This window comes from Quercus robur, chromosome 4 (genome assembly GCF_932294415.1).
Source record: "Quercus robur chromosome 4, dhQueRobu3.1, whole genome shotgun sequence".
Taxonomy (NCBI): Eukaryota; Viridiplantae; Streptophyta; class Magnoliopsida; order Fagales; family Fagaceae; genus Quercus; species Quercus robur.
Window position 1 is genome coordinate 78,765,985 of NC_065537.1, and position 21,129 is coordinate 78,787,113.

The 21,129-nt window shown below is 33.0% G+C and overlaps 2 long non-coding RNA genes across 8 annotated transcripts; both read right to left on the reverse strand.

The window, feature by feature from the left end:
* Positions 1–6,103: 6,103 nt before the first annotated feature.
* On the reverse strand, positions 6,104–13,893 carry LOC126723876 (uncharacterized). Of its 2 annotated transcripts, none has more exons than XR_007654503.1 (6): positions 13,810–13,893; positions 12,656–13,610; positions 11,875–11,926; positions 11,366–11,443; positions 6,852–6,948; positions 6,104–6,737 (listed from the first exon to the last, which is right to left on the reverse strand). It is a non-coding gene; the product is annotated as an uncharacterized LOC126723876 (long non-coding RNA). The 2 variants fall into 2 exon arrangements; XR_007654502.1 differs by having other exon boundaries at positions 13,806–13,893.
* A 3,364-nt stretch (positions 13,894–17,257) lies between these two features.
* On the reverse strand, positions 17,258–20,206 carry LOC126723885 (uncharacterized). Of its 6 annotated transcripts, none has more exons than XR_007654508.1 (5): positions 19,341–20,206; positions 18,841–18,955; positions 18,514–18,742; positions 17,901–17,996; positions 17,258–17,797 (listed from the first exon to the last, which is right to left on the reverse strand). It is a non-coding gene; the product is annotated as an uncharacterized LOC126723885 (long non-coding RNA). The 6 variants fall into 6 exon arrangements; XR_007654506.1 differs by having other exon boundaries at positions 18,514–18,762; XR_007654509.1 differs by having other exon boundaries at positions 19,289–20,206.
* Positions 20,207–21,129: the final 923 nt, after the last annotated feature.

Genomic DNA, 21,129 nt, shown 5'->3' on the forward strand with positions numbered 1-21,129 from the left:
CTTGCTACTGCATGAGCAATCTGTCAATGTGTCTGTTCAACAAATAATTTCACAATGGTACATGTTAATGAATTGGAATGGATTATTTCGATATTGTTTAGTTTCTTCATATTAAATTGTCACTCAGTTTTGTAATGAAGGAATATTTCTTTGGAATTCAAATATTGCAATCCTGTAGAAAGGGGTGACCAGACCATAACTACGATGAACTCCTTGGCACCAAATCTTAAAGTTTGGATGGTGATGAGTCTATCATGTATAGGAAGCTTTTGTTTTGGGTTTGAATCTATTTCAAATAGAACCCTTTGTATGGACATGCTTATAGGTGAATGGGCACCTAAAAGCATCTTATAAATAGATGCACATGATTTGTTCTACTCTTATTGAGATCAACACACAGGTGAGACAGGACCACTAGCTCTAAAAACTAAAAAGGGCCAACATAATACGTAGAGGAGAAACAAACTAAAGCTAGTAAGGTACGTTGGCAGGATTAGGTGATGGTTTTGAAGTTGGTCGTACCATCGGTGGCGTCTCCAGAACATATTTTTAGGGGGGTTAATAAGAAGATGCATTTGGGTAAAAAATGAATCTTATAGTCTACATGATTTCTTTATTATAAAGTGCTATATTTACAAAATTTTCATAACACTTTTCTAACAATTTTAGGTGATTTTTTTTTTTTTTTTGAGAAATGGTGATAATTTGTTATTAGTTTTAATTTAAACTTACTATTGAAATTACTTTTTTCCATCAGTAACAACCAGTAAAATTTGTTACTTAAAATTTGTTGTGAAAGCATTATGAACATAATGTTTCTTATAAGATAAACTATAAGTTTAATGCATATTGTTTATTAATACGATTTTTTTTTATAATAGTTTATTAATATGATAAAGATACTAATTATTGTTGCTAAGATTAAATCTTGGAAATCATCTATTGTTTTTAAATACAATAAACATATGAATTATTACTGTTAAGTAAACTCCAAGTGAGATCTAAATATAATAAACTTTTATGTATTAGTTTATTTCAAATTTTTTAAGATCTAAATGATTTTTTTTAAAAAAATTTAAGATTAATAAATTTATACTTTTGTTGTTAGGCTTACTGTTCCCCCCATAGTTTAGGTAAAATTGGTTTGATATTGAGTTTTTTTTTTTTTTTTTTGACCAAAATATTGTCAAGATAATCATAATCAAGTTCATTTCAATTAGGCTTTAAAAAAATTTAGGTCTAGGGAGTTCAAAATTTTATTTTAGGAGGGTCAAAAAATAAATTAAAAAATTATATATAATTTTTTTTTTTTTTGGCCAACTCAAGGGGTTCATTTGAACCCCTGAATTGTTCCTAGAGTCGCCCATGCGTACCATGTGGGTAGAGAGCAAAGTTATATTCGAAACAAAGTAGTATGGTCCCTAGCATGACCGAATGGATAGGGTACTTCAAAGTTTCTAGGACCTTTTATGTTAATTGTTGTTTTATTCGGAACTTTAAAACTGTAGAAGGTATTTCATGCGCCTAACGCATACCAAACTTTTGCCCATAACACCCCCTTTTGATATTTTTTGTTTTGATAAGAGATAAGATTGTAAATTGCACCCTTCAAGTTTAGGATACTTTGAATTTATCGCTTAAAGTTTTAAAATTTGGATGAGAAACCCAATGTTATGAAGTGTTTGGGGGAGAAAAATAGAAGAATTTCAGGTAAATATTTTGATTAGCTAATTATAGTTTCCTAGACAAAACCAATAAATAGATTAGATACAGAGAAAAAGTAATGATTTAGCACTAATTTGATGGAACTTGGAATTTACTGTTTTTTTTTTTTTTTTTTTTTTTTTTTTTTTTTTTTTCAGAAAAAGTGAAAATAAGGATTCAACCATTATCTCTTGTACAAATTGATTTATTATCATTGAGTAAAAAAAATAAAAAATAAAAACAAAGAATTTCTTGCAGTCCATGTGCACCATGTGCAATGTAATCTGTGGGGCTCATGATAAATGAAATTGGAAACTAGGGAAATCGTTCATTGCTTTTTCAAATCTTATGTGGATGGGTCATGGATTTAGCTGTGGAGCATATGAAAAGAGAAAAAAAATTTATTTAGGATCTTGTCTAAGTTGACTATTTATAGTGCTTTGAAGTTGTTTAAGCGTGTTTTAATTTTTCTTACAACAAGGTATGATTATTCAATACTTTAGAAGCACAATAAATTTGTGTTTCTTGCTCTCACATGAATAATGGGTGCTACCATAAAATGGGTTATCTCATTTGTCTCATGGTCTTTCCAACATAGGGTGGCTTTAGTTTTCCTTTATTTATTGGCAATTGAAAATTTGTATTAGGAAATATTACGTGTTTTTCATCCTATACTTCTCGTTTCATTTACAATGTCAATTCAAACTATCAATTTACTCAATTGACACCTCAATACAAAAAGAATTGGTTTTATTTTTTATTTTTAAATAACTATAAAAGCCAAACAATTGTATCAAAAGAGTGAAAATAAGGTTCGAATTCATTATTGTCTGTTTTGATACCATGATAACTTTTATCTTTTAAAAGATTTAAAAAAAAAATCTTTTTATCTCTATGTTTTTTTTTCCAAAAACTTAAGTTATTAGGAGTTTGATGAATTTAATCATCTAACCATTATTTTAACGGATTTTGATCATCATGATTTTTATTAAGAATAGTAAGATTATAAATTTTCATGAAAACTTTGATGCTCAATAAAGCTATATCCTCATAACCATGAAACTTCCATTTAATATCATGTTCTATTTTTTCAAAAAACACTAATTAATCACTCTACATTCCACATTATTCTATTATTATGCTCCATCATATATGAATGGACAAAATTTTATGCTTGCTAGTACTGCATGAGCAATCTGTCAATGTATTTGTTCAAGAAATAATTTGAGAATGGTATAGTTTAATGAATAGAAATGGATTATTTCCATATTAGTTATAGTTTCTTCATATTAAATTGTCACCTAGTGTTGTAATGATGTAATCAAGGAATATTTCTTTGGAATTCAAACATTGCAATCCCGTAGCAAGGGGTGAATAAACCATAACTATGATGAACTCCTTGGCACCAAATCTCTAACTTTGGATGGTGATGAGTCTATCATGTATAAGAAGCTTTTGTTTGGGGTTTGAATTTATTTCAAATAGAACCCTTTGTAGAGACATGTTTATAGGTGAATGGGCACCTAAAAGCATCTAAATTAGATGCTCAAGAATTGTTCTAGTCTTATTGAGATCAACACACAGGTGGGACAGGACCACTTGCTCTAAAAATGGCCTACATAACACGTAGAGGAGAAACAAACTAAAACTAGTAAGGTACATTGACAGGATTAGGTGATGGGGTTGAAGCTGGTCGTACCCATGTGCGTAGAGAGCAAAGTTTATATTCGAAACAAAGTAGTATGGATAGGGTACTTCAAAGTTTTCAGGACCTTTATGTTTATTGTTGTTTTATTTGGAACTTTAAAATTGTCCTTAACTTGAGAAGGTATCTCATGCGCCCATTGTATACAAGATTTTTGCCCATAATACCTCCTTTTGATCTTTTTTGTTTTGGTAAGGGATACGATTGTAAATTGTATCCTTAAAGTTTAGGATACTTTAAATTTATCACTTAAAGTTTTAAAATTTGGATTAGAAACCCAATGTTATGTGGTGTTTGGAGGAGAAAAATAGAAGAAGCTTTTTTATCCATATCAAGTGTTAAGATAGTCATCAAGTATTACCTCAGCATAAATTAACAAATTTTCATGTAATTTTGCTTGAGGCGAAATTTTGTTCTTCAAAATCTCCAATAAGATCATTTGATAGATTTTTAACATAATTCAATTACATCAATATTAATAATTTTTATTTGAGTTTTGTCTCACGAAATTAACCAACATCTAAAATCTAATAAAAACTTGTCCAATGAGGTCTTACATTTAGCTTCTCTTACCCAAGATTTATTTTTTGAGTGCCCCTTTCACAGTATTAAATTTCAGGTAAGTACATATAAGAAGAGTGGTGCATAGATTTCACTTTTCCAAGTGGCTTATCAATCATGTAAAATAAAAAATATATATTAAAAAAATTGTGTAAAAGAAAACGTATGTTCTTAAATATTATATTACTTGCTTAAATATCATATCTTCTTTATCCTAAAGAAGATCTGAATAGTGTCCCACGTGACGTGGAGATGTCGGTGTAAGGATGAATCAAAGTAGTTTTTTCTCCTTGACTCACTTTTACTCGTAATTATATAAAATGTCAATGTTCATAATTATATTCACAGAATCATAGAATGGTGCCATGAAGATGCTATGACTCAGCAACATTGTTATAAGTTTCTTCCATGAAAAGAATGTGTAATCAAATGAATTCTATACCCAACTTAATTATTGTACGCGAAAATAGCGACACCAATAGGATTTTATTTTTATTTTTGCTTCTATTTTAGATAGTTAATCATAAGGTGAAGATTTTTTTATTTTTTTATGCAAGATATAAATTTTACTCTAATTTAATCTAAGTATATACGCATATGAAGCTCCAGTTTGAAGACTTAAACCTCAATCTTTATAATAATTTTATCCTTGTGAAGTGACCATCACATCAAAGGTATGTGACAGTAATAAGGTAAAGATTTGAACCCAAGAGTTTTCGTCGAAAATAGCCGGTTAAGCTTTAACACTTTTACTCTACCAATAGAGCCTAATAAAAACCCAGATTTTGTTGAGCACAATTTCATTCTGGTCCATATCTGTCAAGAGAAAAAGTATGGGTTGCATGTGGCCATGGGCCCTTTGGGCCATCTTAAGAGATAAGACCCCACAATTTTTTATTTTCTTCTTCTCTGACTGGGATTGTCTACATAATGGCCATGGACAAACGTTGGTGCACATGCACCTCCATGACTTTAACATTATGAAAATTTTGATGCAAAGACCCACATCCACATGTATGTAGATTGCATTTATTAGTTTATCTTGGTATCTAATCCTAGTTACAAAACATTGGACTTATACGTAGTCTTTGACTTATTGTTGCTTGTGGCTGAATGATGACCCAATAGCTTTATTGGGTCTGGGTCTATATGTATAATACAGAACTGTCAAAGCCCGGACCTTATTTATTTATTTGAAATAGTTCTTATTTTATTTCTTTTTCTATCTATGCCAAAAGATTATTTTGGATGCAATCCTAATAGCATGTACTTCACAGGTGATTACTTGAATCCTATATAGTTTGCAAGAAAGAAGCTTTGAAGTTAGAGCAGAATCTTATAAATTACATTCATGCTACATCCACCTTTTTAGGTTCTAAGGTTTTAAGTTTTTATGTGTTTCTCTCTTGATTTTTTCTTGAGTGTTAATTATTTGGTTTCTAGAGGATGACAATTTGATTCTTTTCATTGTTGTATGTGTCTTTGTTTTTTGGCTGGACCTCTTTTTTTCTTTTTCTTTTTTTTTTTAATTTCATATAACTCAAATTAGATCAAACTTGTTTCAACATAGACTTACTTGGAGAAGCCTTCTTTTTAGGGGCTACCTATGCCAGTGTTACTTGGTTGGTTCTCTTCTTAGCCATGACATGGAATTTAAATGTGTGTGCAACCATGCATAGTGATGCAGATTGGCCGATCAACGAGACGATATTTTAAAATAGTTTATGTAATTTTCAGAACTACTGCCAACCAATCGTCTATTTTATATGGCTCAAATTTATTGCCTTTTCTCCTTTATAAAGTGCAAACTTTGAGGTACATAAATTTTGGTTCCTGACCAAATTGTGCATAAATTAATCTCCACCTTTTTCCAATCATGGCATAACTCACAGCAACAGTGAACATACTTTGAATTGAAAAATCTAACCAAAAAGGTGAGAAAAGAAACAAAAACAAGCTCGCAGGTTCTTTGTACCAATGAAATAACCAAAAAAAGAAGAAGGGATAGTTCATCTTTCTGAATGACTGGTAGGAGAGAAATCAATAGAAAAGATCAGTTGATATAGCAGAAGTTTTAATGCTAATATGCTGAAAGTGTAGCCAATAATAGTGGGTTTATGCGAATTATAAATAGAAAAGAGAAGAAATAATAACATTATTACATGAGAGACAAAGATTTATGTGATTCAGCTTTAGGCCTACATCCACGGGCAATGTCAAGAAAGTTTCACTAAGAAAATAAGAAGATTACAAATGTGGCACAAAGACACTCTCACTGGACCCCAAATACACCCAAAGAACTCTCTCTCTCAAAATACAAAAGCCAAGGCTCAAGAGATTTCACAAAGAGGCCACACTCTCTCAAAATACCAGAGTCCTAACCAAAGTCGACAAAACAGAGTCCAAGCCAAGTACAACTCAAATTTGACTTTCACACCTAACATATTCAAGCCACGCCAACAAGATTACTTTGTAATCTTTGTCATCATGTGTCATTGGAGGTTGTAATCTCAGTCCTGGTGCTATATCTTCTCTCTTTTGTTATACTTATTTCTTGCACAGAAGGGAACTGCAAGATCATTGATAGATTATGATATTTCAGCAAGCCAGTAATGTATGAGTCCAGGGCACCTCTTCTTGTTGGTTGTTAGGTCTTCCACCACATGGAACAAACAAGAACGCCTTCAATTGCTTCACGCATCTGCCAGTTCTTCATTTTCTTCTTGGTTTAGCAGCCAAACAACTGGCTGCATCATCAACTAGATATCTGCTCCAACATGATACCAAGACGTTTGGATGCAGAAGTGAGTCATAAGACGCAGTTATCTAAAAAGAAACAAAACAAAAACTGATAAAGTTATTTTTAATAATGACCACTTACCCTTATTTTCCACTCTATTGCACAAAAGCACAAGTCCCTCGAAGGTGGCAGAGTTCACAATGCTATGAGATGATATTAGTTGGTCTTGTCATATAATCTGCAAAAAAGAGTAACTCCAATTAGTTAGGACAAAAACTAATACGTGTTGGGTGCACTGCACCTTGCGTCCAGCCCACATGTTTTTGTCAAGAGCTCATTTAATGAGCTTGTCTTTATGTTTCTTATCTTTTCTTCATTATGTACAAAAGTCACCATGAGTAATTGGAGTGGTTGGCTTAGGCGTGTCCAACATGCTGAAGGAAGAAAGAAAAGAAAGAAGCAAAAGCAAGACTCATTCTGCTATGGCAGAGCTGAAAGGAAAAAGGAAAGAAACAAGCAAGGCCATTCGGCCAATGAGAGCTAAAGAAAGAAAATGGTTGAAGCAAAGTCAAGATAAGTGGCTTGTATTTAATGTGACTTGATGTGAAGAGTGTGAAAGGGAGAAAAGAAGAAAAGGTGAAAGAAATAAAAGGGTAGAGGCCATTCGGCCATTTGGGCAGAGGGCTGAAGAAGTGAAGTCCCAAAAGAAAAAGAAGTGAAGTCCCATAGTGAGGTGAGGACTAGTGCAGTCTTGAAGAGCTGCGTGAGTGAGAGCAAGCAAGAAAGAAGAGAAAAATAGAGAGAGTAAGAGAAAATACACAGTGAGGAAGAGAGCAGTGAGTGAAAAGAAAAAGAAAGTTTTTTTTTTACTCAAGTTGTATCTCTAAGTGTTGTAATATCTATTTTATATAGTGAAATTATTTGGAGTTTGTCCCGTGGTTTTTCCCTTCAAGGAGAAAGGGTTTCCACGTAAATTTTTGTGTTTTTTGTGTGGTTGTGCTTCCGCTGTGCTTGCTAAAATTTATTCACAGTAATATAGAAATTTTTCCCAACAAGTGGTATCAGAGCGTAGGTTCGACTGGGAGCAATGGCCGGAGAAGAAGGAAAGACGTCAGGAATCGAGAAGTTTGACGGCACAGACTTTGGCTATTGGAAGATGCAGATCGAAGATTATTTGTATGGGAAGAAATTACATCTTCCTCTTTCGGGAAGGAAACCAGATAGTATGGAAGAAGAAGAATAGAGTCTTCTTGATAGACAGGTGCTAGGAGTTATACGATTAACTCTAATAAGATCAGTTGCACATAACGTTATGAAGGAAAAGACCACAGTGGATCTTATGAAGGCTTTGTCTAGCATGTATGAAAAGCCTTCAGCTAACAATAAGGTGCATCTGATGAAGAAGTTATTTAATCTGAAGATGGTGGATGGTACACCTGTGGCTCAACATCTGAATGAGTTTAACACCATCACAAATCAATTGTCCTATGTGGAGATTGATTTTGACGATGAGATCCGTGCATTAATTGTTTTGGCTTCTTTGCCAAACAGTTGGGAGGCCATGAGAATGGCAGTGAGCAATTCTGCAGGAAAAAGCAAACTCAAATATGATGATATTCGAGATTTGATTCTAAGTGAGGAGGTTCGCAGAAGAGATGCTGGTACAAACAATGCACAAGATCAAGCTCTTGTCATGGAGAACAGGGGCAGAAATAGAAGCAGAGGGCTTGATGATCGAGCCAAATCCAATGACAGGTCACAGTCAAAAGGTAGATCTCAGTTTAAAGAGATGAGAGAATGTTTCCATTGTGGGAAAAAGGGTCACATAAAAAGAAACTGCTGGAATTGGAATAAAGAACAAACTGAAGAGAAAGATGAAAAGAATGATGATGAGAAGAATACTGCAGCAGTTGTGTTCCATGAGGATGTTTTGATGCTCTCTCTTGAAGAGCAAAAATGTAAGCATGTTGCTAAAAATGATGTTGAGTGGGTTGTTGATTCAGCAGCTTCCCACCATGTTATCCCCACAAAAAGGTTGTTCACCACATACAAAGCAGGCGACTTTGGTGTTGTGAAGATGGGTAACTCCAGTTATTCAAAAATTGTGGGAATTGGTGATGTGTGCATCAAGACAAATGTTGGTTGCACGTTGATATTGAAGGATGTGCGGCATGTTCCAGATTTAAGGATGAATGTGTTGTCTACTTTGGCTTTGGATCGAGCGGGTTATAGTAACCATCTTGGCAATGGAAGATGGAAACTTTCTAAAGGATTATTGGTTATTGCAAGAGGACGTGCTTGTTGCGGTATGTACAGGACTCATGTGAAGACTTGTAAGAAAAAGTCCAATGCAGCCAAAGTTTTTGAGAAAACTCAACAGTTGAGAGTTGATAGTAATGGTGTTGCAGCCAAGAGAGTAAAATTCTCTCTACCTGAAAGTGATTTAAATGAGAAAGTGATATTTGATGAAAAATATCATGAAGCTAGGAAGAATGATGAAGTGAAAGATTGTGAAGGTCTTGAGCAGGGGGAGCCAAGAAATTGGATTAAGGATATCCAAAGTGAAATAAATTCTTTGAGAATGAAAGGAATTAATTCTGATGAAATTTTCTCAGTGTTGGTGAAGATAATGAAAAAGGTTGAGTCTAGTGTTGACTTGGCCGGAATGAATTCTAACTGAAGAGTTGGATTGAAGATCTCCTCCGTAGTGGGCTGGAGGGGGAGATTGTTGGGTGCACTGCACCTTGCGTCCAGCCCACATGTTTTTGTCAAGAGCTCATTTAATGAGCTTGTCTTTATGTTTCTTATCTTTTCTTCATTATGTACAAAAGTCACCATGAGTAATTGGAGTGGTTGGCTTAGGCGTGTCCAACATGCTGAAGGAAGAAAGAAAAGAAAGAAGCAAAAGCAAGACTCATTCTGCTATGGCAGAGCTGAAAGGAAAAAGGAAAGAAACAAGCAAGGCCATTCGGCCAATGAGAGCTAAAGAAAGAAAATGGTTGAAGCAAAGTCAAGATAAGTGGCTTGTATTTAATGTGACTTGATGTGAAGAGTGTGAAAGGGAGAAAAGAAGAAAAGGTGAAAGAAATAAAAGGGTAGAGGCCATTCGGCCATTTGGGCAGAGGGCTGAAGAAGTGAAGTCCCAAAAGAAAAAGAAGTGAAGTCCCATAGTGAGGTGAGGACTAGTGCAGTCTTGAAGAGCTGCGTGAGTGAGAGCAAGCAAGAAAGAAGAGAAAAATAGAGAGAGTAAGAGAAAATACACAGTGAGGAAGAGAGCAGTGAGTGAAAAGAAAAAGAGAGTTTTTTTTTACTCAAGTTGTATCTCTAAGTGTTGTAATCTCTATTTTATATAGTGAAATTATTTGGAGTTTGTCCCGTGGTTTTTCCCTTCAAGGAGAAAGGGTTTCCACGTAAATTTTTGTGTTTTTTGTGTGGTTGTGCTTCCGCTGTGCTTGCTAAAATTTATTCACAGTAATATAGAAATTTTTCCCAACAATACGATCATCTGTTATCAAATTACTGGATGAATGACAAATGAAATTGTTTAATTATGTTAACTCCAATTAACAGGTTGAAACACATTCAAAATAAGGTCAGCTCACTGCACATGTGGTGAATTTTCAGTCTCATGGAAGTAGAAATGATTCAAACACAGCAACGCTAAAAACAAATAAGATGAAACTACACCTTTAACACCTTTAACATTTTTATCGTGATTATCTTAAGAAATCTTTCGAAAATCTTGCTGGCAGAGAAAACAAAAACACAAATGTTGTAATTGACTTCTATATGAAGTGTTTGCTTCCTACAGTGAGTGCAGGTAAGATTTTCATTTTAATTATTAAGCTGGAATAACTTCTTTATCACAAAATCTAGAAAGCATGACACGTTTACCATCCAATCAAATATTTTTAAGATAAAAAAATCCATTATAGAAACTGATGTCTAAATGTGAGAGAAACCAACCAACAAGGAGGACCAATATATATAGAACAAAAAGAATGATACAATAAAGTGTCTGCTAGTCCCAAAAAAAGGGAAGCAAGCAAGTTAAAAGATGTACAGACCCAGTAGAGCAGAACAATTCTCACTAGATACAATCAACTACAATTTAGAACAATTCAGACCATGACCAGAATTAAAGCTACTTGTCATGACCCCAGCTAGACTGTGTAGTGAGAGAAAAGGCCTCTCCACATTAAAGGAAGATCACCCCTTATAAGCACATCACCATGTGCTTCCCTTAGTGATGTGAGACTCCAGGATTGCATCTCCCTTTGGTCCTTCACAATCCACCCCCTTACGGGCAACATCTTATTCAAACAATCCTCTTTCAAGGAACTCTTGCTGATTGAGCAGTCCAAGAATATTTCACCATGAAACTAAGCTATCCTTGAAATCAGGGAGTACTTTGAGTTCGAAGACCAAGTTATGGATTTTCATCCAAGACAGTAATACTTAGTTTACCATATTGCCCAAAATAAGAGAAAAAACAAATTGAAACCTAATCTACTCGTAAAGATTTAATTAGGCAAGGAACAAGATAGTTACCATAGTTTTATTGCTAGTTTATCATACTAGTTAGGTTTGAAGAAACGTGTTCTCCTAGCAAAAGCAGAAATTAAACCATTACAATTTTAGAGACATAGGCTTACCTCTCACAGAGTCATGAGGCTACTTGCATATAAACCAGAAGCATGGACACGGTACTTGTAAGAGTACAACATGCAACACTGTTTTGAAAAAATAGGACACAGCAGAACACATCTATTAAATAATTATTAAATATATTTTTATTTTTATTTTCTATATATTGTTAAGCATTTATTTTTCACATAATGTTAAGTATATATCAATTTAAGAGCAATACTGGATAATAAAGTGAATTCATGACTATTAAAGGATGTTTAGAAATTAGAATACAAATAAAAAATAAGAATATTTATTAATTTTCAAATGCACTATTACTATTAGTGCAAGAATGCTCTCTTTGTTTTGTGAAAGGGTATTTGATTCCTCTTGTTCCCTTGTCCCGCAAGTGTCCCAGACATGTCACATGTCCAACACAAGTACAGCACCCCAAATAAAGTGTCCTTAGTTCATGATACAAAAGCACTTATCCCTGTATCTCAACATAACTATGCCTTTAGAAGCACTGTCATACCTTATACGTGGGTCCTCATTAACTCTCTGCTTCTAGTCCTATGCCAATGCAACTGAAATACAATAAAAAAGCATCGATATAAAACTATTAGTACAGAGATGGATTGCATCAAGTCACATAGTAAGAAAGACAACCTACATGTCAATCAGGTTTTGAAGATGTCAAAGAAGAACCAAAGGAAATATTGACAGAAAGGATTCTAGAGATGTGTGGAAAGATGCCAATATTAATTCACATGATCAAATCCTGAAGCACACACTTGAAAATGATACATCAGGTTCTGTTGCTAAATCTGTAGAAAGATTATCTTCACAAAAAAATAATGGTGTTGACTGTAACATTTAGAAGGTAGAGACTAACAGTAATTAACATGTCTCTAGTTATATAAAAATCCATAATTAGTGTATGAAATACATGCTAGAGATTTTTTTTTTCTTTTTCTTAACACATGCCAACCTACAATTTAAAAATCAAAGTGAGAAAATATGGTACTTTGTTGTTACTTACCAAAAAAATATGGTACATTGTTGCTTCAATAGTATATAGGATCCATTTAATTTGAAATTGTTAATTGATTTAAATATCAGGCAGTGTTTTCAATTAAGACTAAGTTTTTAGACAAAATTGGGAAATACAGACATTATTCTAAACTCAAATACCAAACTGTCTGTCATTATCTTTAGCAAAATGGTACTTAGCCAAAAAAAAAAAAAAAAAAAAAAAAAAAACCTCTGTGGATATAACAGCAAGCTGGAAGTTCATATAAAAAAAGAAATTGAACCTGCTGAATACACTCCTACTCAACAAGCTAATTCCTGCAGTGTGGTTGCCAAATTTGATTCTTCCCACAAATAAACTGCAAAATGATTAGCAACGCAAACCCTTGATGGAAAAGCACTCTTTGTGATGAACTAGAGGAATTTGATCAACAATCCAACTCCCCTACCTATGCTAATCAGCTGTGTGAAGAAATTGTTGAAGACTATGAAGGAGAATAGCGTCTTGCACTTATGACAAGAAAGAATCTCTTGCCAATGTATGATAGATAAAACAAGAAAGTAAGGAACCTGTTTATCAGTCCTTACATGAAGAAATCAGAGAAGAATTTGAAGATGAGGAAGGTATAACACTCAATGAAGAAGACTCTCTTTGTGCTGAATAAAGAAAGCAAGGAAGATTGGTTGAGAACCAGCACTTTCTATTCTATTTGCAACATTGATGGAAAAGTGTGCAGTCTCATTATAAATCAGGGTAATCATGAAAACATGGTGGAGTTATGAAGAATATTCATACCATAATAAAGTCCAAAGAATAAAATCCAAGATTGACAGCCCGATTTTAAAACTTGAGGCCAATGTGTGATGAGAAAGTAAGAAAAAGATAGTACTGTGATGAGAAATCTAGTCCAAGTGGAGCACAAAGTGAAATCAACCCATGAAATTATGCAGATCTAAAACTCTAAAAATTAAGCTGTATTTTCAATGAAAACCAGGCTACCAGAAAAGAAAAAATGGAGATAACACTCAAATCACTCAGCTTTTGACCAAGTAACATTAGCCCTTAGAAATCTAAAATCAAATACAGAATTCTTCAAAATCACCTGAGATCCTTCCACTATTTATAAAAGCAGTCATCAACATATATCAACATAATTATGCCGTCAGAAGCACCCCCAAATATCAATTTATATATTGGATAGTCATCTACTCTCCACTTCTTGTTCTGTAGCAATGCATCTGAAGCACAATTAAATGAGAATTTATAAAAGTAGTATGTATGCAAGTAGCACCAGGATACATATATTTCACACAATCTAGTGTCAATAAGAATCAAGTCCTGAAGAAGTGAAGGAAGAGACGAAGGAAAAAAAAATAAAAAAAAAGACAAGAATTACTCTAGAAAGGGAAATTATAATACTATATGTGAGTTACCTACATGGATGATTCAAGCCAAGAAATTGAAACTGCTTCCAAATTTCACATTTTAATGCGACAGTCATGCCATCTAAGACTTGATATTGATATTTAATAAGGTTGCTAGACTCTTTATTTTAATAACTGTCGTTTATAATTTGTTGTGAAAGTGTTATAGACATAACATTATTCTTATTATTTATTTACATTATTATGTACAATTGTAGAGCCAAAACAATTTCTCTCTCTCTCTCTAAATTGATTGATGAATAAGTCTTCCGTAAAACACAAGATTTTACTAACAAATTCCAGCTTTTATAAGCTTTTTTACTGTCATAATAACTTAAATGAATGCCTTAAATTGGAATGATTTTATTAATTTGGGACTTTAATTGACAAAATCATCAAATCTGATACCTAATCTAAAATATGATATAAACTTTGGATTTTTACATACCTAATTTTATTTACCCAAAAAATAATGTATATATTCAGACCATGCACCGTTGGATCACGTTGCAAGGAAGGGAGTCCAAGTTTTAATGGGCCGGTCCAGGTAATCTAGTGAATGCAATAATAGGCATATGGGCCATTACTTTAAATAAGTTTATGTGATGATCAGAAGGCTATAGAAAATAAGTTAATGTGAGCAATCCACTTTAACAGCAGAAGCTTGCACTTCAATAAAATATTTGCATATTCATTCTAAACTGGGCCTACAAACCACTTGAAAAACAGAGACTAGTTCCTACATTGAATAATTATCCCTTTTTTGATAGCATCTCAGCAAGGACTTTTAAGGCTTATGCTTTTTGCTTCTTTCTAATTACTATGTATAAACTGATAGTGGTTTAGCAAAAAAAAAAAATGTATAAACTGATAGAGAACAAATTCAAAAGCTACTAACAAGGTTTCTTAATTACAATGGAAATGTTAGCCCTTAAGTACATGTCATAATGTGATTCTTACACAATTGTTGGAATACCATGTTGTTGATGTATCTAGTCAAGAACAGGGCCTATTAATTATCCACACTATTGGTATAAGTATGACCAACATGCTAGTTGCAGCATTTTCTGATAACAACAATACCTACCGGTCATGTATATAAAATCATGCACAAATCAGTCCTTAGCAAGGCATAAAGAAATTTTAAACCAAGATGGTGTATTTTCTTGGCGAGAAAGGCACACAATGTCTCTAGACTTTCAACTAAACAATATTTACAAATAAAATCAATTCACTCAATTTTAGAGCTTTTAACCTCCATATAGTGCAATCTTCAAGGTACAAAATTTAGCTTCCCTATTAAATAGAAATGGGTAAAAAAAAAAAGTAACTAACAATTAGCAGATATCTAGGCACAAATTTTAATCATAAAGAGACATTGAGACATTAAGAGGCATGTAAATTGGTTCAGCTAGTGGAGCTAACTAGTAATAAGCAGGCATGATAATTTATCTCCAAATTTTTTTTCAAGCCAAATTATGAAATGCATAAACCTGTAATTTGTAATTAGATAATTGATCTCCAATTTTTTCTTGATTCATGCCTACATCCATGGAAGCAAGCAACTAATGTTTTAACTCAATGAAAAATAGGGTTTACAACATATTTCTTGACTTATTTATTATTAATACTATTATTTGAATAAAATATGCTTGAAGTCGCATATTATATATTAATATGGAATAAGAATGAACGGTGAGGTACATTTTCTCAAAACAATAATCAAATAATTAAGGTTTAAACTTTAAAGTGCTTTCATTAGAAGAATAAAAGTTTTATTTTTAAAAAATTCTTTTTAAATAAGTCAATTCTCCAAGGTAACAAATTTTAGAATAATGCTAGAGATATAAATTATTTTATAAAAAATTTTATAAACTGCTGATGTGGTAAGTGATTATTAGTAAATAAAAATGTGATATTAATGATGGGTCTAGATGAAAACCAATAAGAGGCTTGCCACATCAACATTTTGTAAAAATGTTGTAAAATAATTTGTGCCTAAAGCATTACTCCAAATTTTATACCTCAATCACCATTTTTATCATAATTAATTATGACATAATTAAACACATAACCAGTTTACCACACACAAATTCATGGCAGGTCAGTTACTCAAAAAATTAAAAAAATAAAAAATAAAAAATAATAATAATAATAATAAAAAAGCTAAAAAAACATAGTATCATCGCTATTATAGCTTTAAGCAATGCTATAGAATTTTATTTTATTATATTTAAAAAAATGGCATTTATTGAAAAAATAGATATTGAAGGCATTTACCATTAGCAGAATGTTTAATGAAATGTCTACGGTTTTGTTGTCAACTGAATCTACAAGCCACTTAAATATATAGATTGACGCCAACATGTAATAATCATTCCCTTTCCCTTCAATAATATCAGTTTAACAAGGATTTTTGGAGAACTTAAACCAATGGGTTAAAGGCAATGCTTTTGCTTTTGATTTCTCCTGCATGTTTGTTGGTATGCTACGCTGTAGATATGTAGAGTATGTAGTGGTATCTAATTGAGGACAGAGCACTTCAATGATATCCACACTACACAGAAGAATAAACTATAACATGCTAATTGCATCTGTTGCACTTGAACATACTATGAAAAAAACAGTAAATACGTTCTTACAAAGATCTTATTTATCTATCTAGCAGTCATAACATAAATCATCGATTTTTAGACCAAGATAGTGCCTCTTCTTCGCAAAAAAGGTCTCACTGTTTGTCTCTAGAGCTTGATCTGATCAACATTTATAATCAACTGGTTCAACTTTATAGCTCTCCTCTTCTATATAGGGCAAACTTTGAGGTACAAAAATTGTGCTTCCTAACCAAATAGAATGGGGTAAGAAAATTACACCTGACAATTAGCAAATATCTATTTACAGGAGATGAAATTTTTTAGGCAGATAAATTGGTTCAGTAAATGGAACTAAATGATAGTAGGAAAGCACGAAAGATAATTGATCTCCAGATTATCAAATGCATATATCTACAATTTGCCGAGATTGAATTGGTATATTCATAAAATTCCACCACATGAAGCTTGATTTACAAGTACTTTTCAACCAAGTACATATATAAACATGGACTCATCAAAATGCATAAATAAAATAAAGAAATTATGGATAAACTATGAAAAACTCATTGTATAGCTCACAGCAACACTAAACATACTTAGAATTGCAAAATTCATCCAAAGAAATGGGGACAAAAAGGAATGAAACAAAATCAAGCTTGCAAGTTTTCTGCCAATGAAATAACCAAAAGATAAAGGGGGAATAGATTACCTTTCTAAATGACTAGCAGGAGAGAGGGATCAATAGAAGAGATCTATTGACATAGCAGAAGCTTTAATGTCAATTTTTTGTAAGTGTAGAGAATAATAATGGGTTTATGTGAATATAAACAGAAAAAAAGAAGAAAGAATCACGTAAGAAGACAAAGATTTATGTGGTTCAGCCTTAGGCCTACATCCACAGGCGGTGTCAAGAAAGTTTCACTAAGAAAATAAGGAGATTACAAATGTGATATAAAGACACTCTCATAGAACCCTAACTCCAAATACATTCAAAGAACTCTTCACTCTCTCAGTTTACAAGAGCCAAGGCTGAAGATATTTACATAAAGAGCCCACATATATATAGTACCCCAAGTCAAGGTGCAGTAGGAAAATGATTCAAGTCCTAAACCAAGTACAGTACAAAACCAAAAAGGAATAGAGTCCAAGCCAAAGTCAACAAAAGGAGTCCAAGTCAGATACGGCTCAAATTTGACTTTCACACTTGAAATTGGTGGTTGAAATCCTAACTTAAGAATACCCCTCCCAGTTGGGGATAGAGCAGCTCTTCTTGATGGTTGTTAGATCTTCGACTACATGGAACAAACAAGAACTCCTTCAATTGCTTCCTTCATCTGCTAATTCTCATTCTCTTCTTGGTTTAAAATCAAATTTATATCTGCCCCAACATGATACCTAAACATTTTTCTGGACATAGAAGTCTATCATAAGACAATATGCAGTTATGCAGACGCAGTCAACCAAATACAAAACCAAAAATTGATGTTTTTCTTTTATTATATCCACTTACCCTTATTTTCCATTCTACTGCACAAAAGCACAAGTCCTCCAAGGTGATGGACTTCACAATGCTATGAGATGACATTTGTTGCTCTTGTCATCTAATCTGCAAAAAAAGAGTAACCTGGCATTTGTTAGGACAAAACTTAATATTGGATGAATAACAAATGAAATTGATTAATTGTGTTAACTCCAATTAACATATTGAAAATTCTGAGTTGATCAATGCCTAACAAGAAATGCATTCAAATAAGGTTAGCTAATTGCACATGTGGTTAATTTTCCACTCTCGTGGCAGAAGAAAGAACTCAAACACATAATCAACGCTTAAACAAAATAATATGGAACTTCATCCAAACATTCATATGGTGATTATCTTAAGAAATATTTTGAAAATCTTGTGGGTGAATAAAACAATAATGCAAATTTTGTAATTGAATGCTACATGAGGCTTTTGTTTCCTGAAGTGTGAGTGCAAGTACTTATACTTAAATTTTATCCATTAAGTGAAAATAACTTCTTTCTCACAATATCTAGAAAGCATACTTCACACATTTATCAACCAATCAAAAATTTCTAAGATAAACAATCCATTCTGATGTTTAAATGTGAGAGAAACTAACCACCAAGGATGACCAATAAAATCTCCAGGAACTGCAAACTAACCACAGATAGTCTGATCAATGGATAACTCCTTGGCAGGAAAAAAAAACTCTCTAATCCACTTGTTAATCAGTTGAGACAATAAGAATTCAAAAGCCCATTTTTCCATGGGTTCTGAAAAGCTGCTACCAGAGAAAATTGTTGTGGAAAACCTTTGCAGTCATTTGTGCAGCAATTTTATTTGGCATACTAGGAACATTTCATAATTTCTAGTAAGAAAAAATGTCAAATAAGAGTCAAGTAGAAAACTAGGAGCTTCATTTGGATGAATTGAGACAGAGCCTTACCTTCTCCTTGAATGCAGATTTCTGTCCAGAAAAGTGTTCATATATCTAACTTGATTCATAGAATGAAACTTCTGGAACATGTGCCCAATTCCAATACTCACCGATACAAGTACCACTACCAAGAAAGTGAATATAATTGAAACATTAATATGAGCAATATGAAGAGAGGAGTTCCTATTAGTAACAATAATCTATTCATAATTTTACTTGCAGACCCAAACAGTTGGAAGAGTACTCATTTGTTGTCTTTTGTTTGATAGCTATAGTTATTTAGCAATCATATATATATATATATATATATATATATATATATATATATATTTTGGCTTAATAAAAAATTTATTAAAATAAGTGGACCTCTACCCATTCAAGAGAAGCATACAGAGAGGAAGTGCACATTTAAAAGCATTGATCTTTCTCATTTAGCTTGATTGAGACGGGGCCTCACCTTCACCTTGAAGCCAATTCCGGAAAATTGTTTATGAAGTAATAGAACTCACCAAGTAATCCTTGTTCAAGGAGTCTTGCTGGTTGAGAAGTCCACGAGTCATTCACCATGAATTTAATTGTGACTCCAAGTTATGGTCTTTCATTCAAAAGAATCAATCAGACCTAAGTTTGGGAAATAAATTAAAATGGGACTAGTTGAGGAAAGTAGTAATTTGCTAACTATGAATAAAAGGGGGGAAAATTGGAACCTAATCTATTTCAAAAGATTTAATTAGGTAAGGAACAAGACAACTTAATGAAAACTAAACTATTACATAAATATCAAGCAATGACAAAATGCTTGATATCATAATTTATTTAAACATATACATTGGGAATTCAATCACCAAAGCCACAGATGTTTAACTAGTATCAATTCAATGCCATAATGTTGTTTGTTATTGAATTCCCAATGTAAATCAGTTGATTACTAGTGAGACCTCAGTTGCTTTGGTTGAGAAACATTTTCCATTCAATTAGAAATTAACAATTGATTCAATTATCAAGCAGTCTTTTTAATGAAAACTAAGCTACTTGACAAAATCAGGATGAAATACAAAAATTACTCCGTTAACTCAGATACTAAACTGTCTATCAATATTTGTAGACATTGTAGTCAAAATAAAAAGTTCTGTAGATATAACCGAATACATGCTGGTTCCTGCAGAATGGCTATCAATTTTACTCTGTTTACAAACTGAGAAATGAAGCATATAAAACAGAACAACTCTTCAACTCATTTCAAGATACAAAGATGTAATTTGCTAGAACGAAGAGATAGATTTGGGAAAATTCACATATTCTTTTTCCTAATATGGGAAGTCATAAATTAAAGAATGAAATCCTACGAGCATCTAAAAGAGGAAAAAAGAAAAGAGATACTACCAATGAGCTTGTTGACTTGTTGAGCAATTGCAGCACCCAAAAGGTTTTATTAAGCTCCAAATCCTAAGAGTAGGTTCTTCATCTGAAATTCAAATGTGATAATAAGATTAGAACTAAAAATGCATACTGAACTAGATTCAGCTTTACAGAGTGACACATGAGGCATGTTCATCTCACATAATTACGAGTGCCAAATGGGCCATTTGGTTGAAGCAGGTTAATGTTGTTGGAGCCCACATAGTCTTGTGCCATTCCGATGATGGTACTCGCAAGACCCTGCTCACCATGATGATAAGCTGAATGCTCAGACACATAACCAGAAAACTGGGCAACTTTTGCTTCCTTGACAAAGTTCCACTTGAAAGAGCAGAAAAGAATTTTCCTTTGACCAGGCTTCAGGCCATCAACCATGGAGGGAATAGACCTCTGAAGATCTACCATTGAAAACAATATAAGCTCCTTGTTGACAAAGTCACTGTATTTTATGAGCTTGCCTGTCTGATCAAGGTGAGTACCATGCTGCACATTCAGAAGGTGTAATATTAGATATATATATCCATTCACTTTCTCTAAAAACACAAGAAGAAAGCATGGCAAAACTTTGACCTCAAACTGCCTAAGCCAACTCTTCCTCTCTTCTATCTTCTTCTTACTAAATGCCAGCTCAATGGCCTCCTCCTCCTGTTCATCTTCCCAAATAAAATCTTTCCTGTGTTTCTCAAGATTTGCAAAGTAATCTCTTCCTTCCTTTGATGTGCTTGTTCCCAACCCCTAAAAAGACACAAACAAATCAATATGCAAAAACAGAAAACAGATAATAAAATAAAAGGTTCTGTAATTGGTTCACATGTAACAAATTTAACAATGCAAACCTTATAGTACTTGATAGACCACCCACTTGCATTGCCCGTCAAA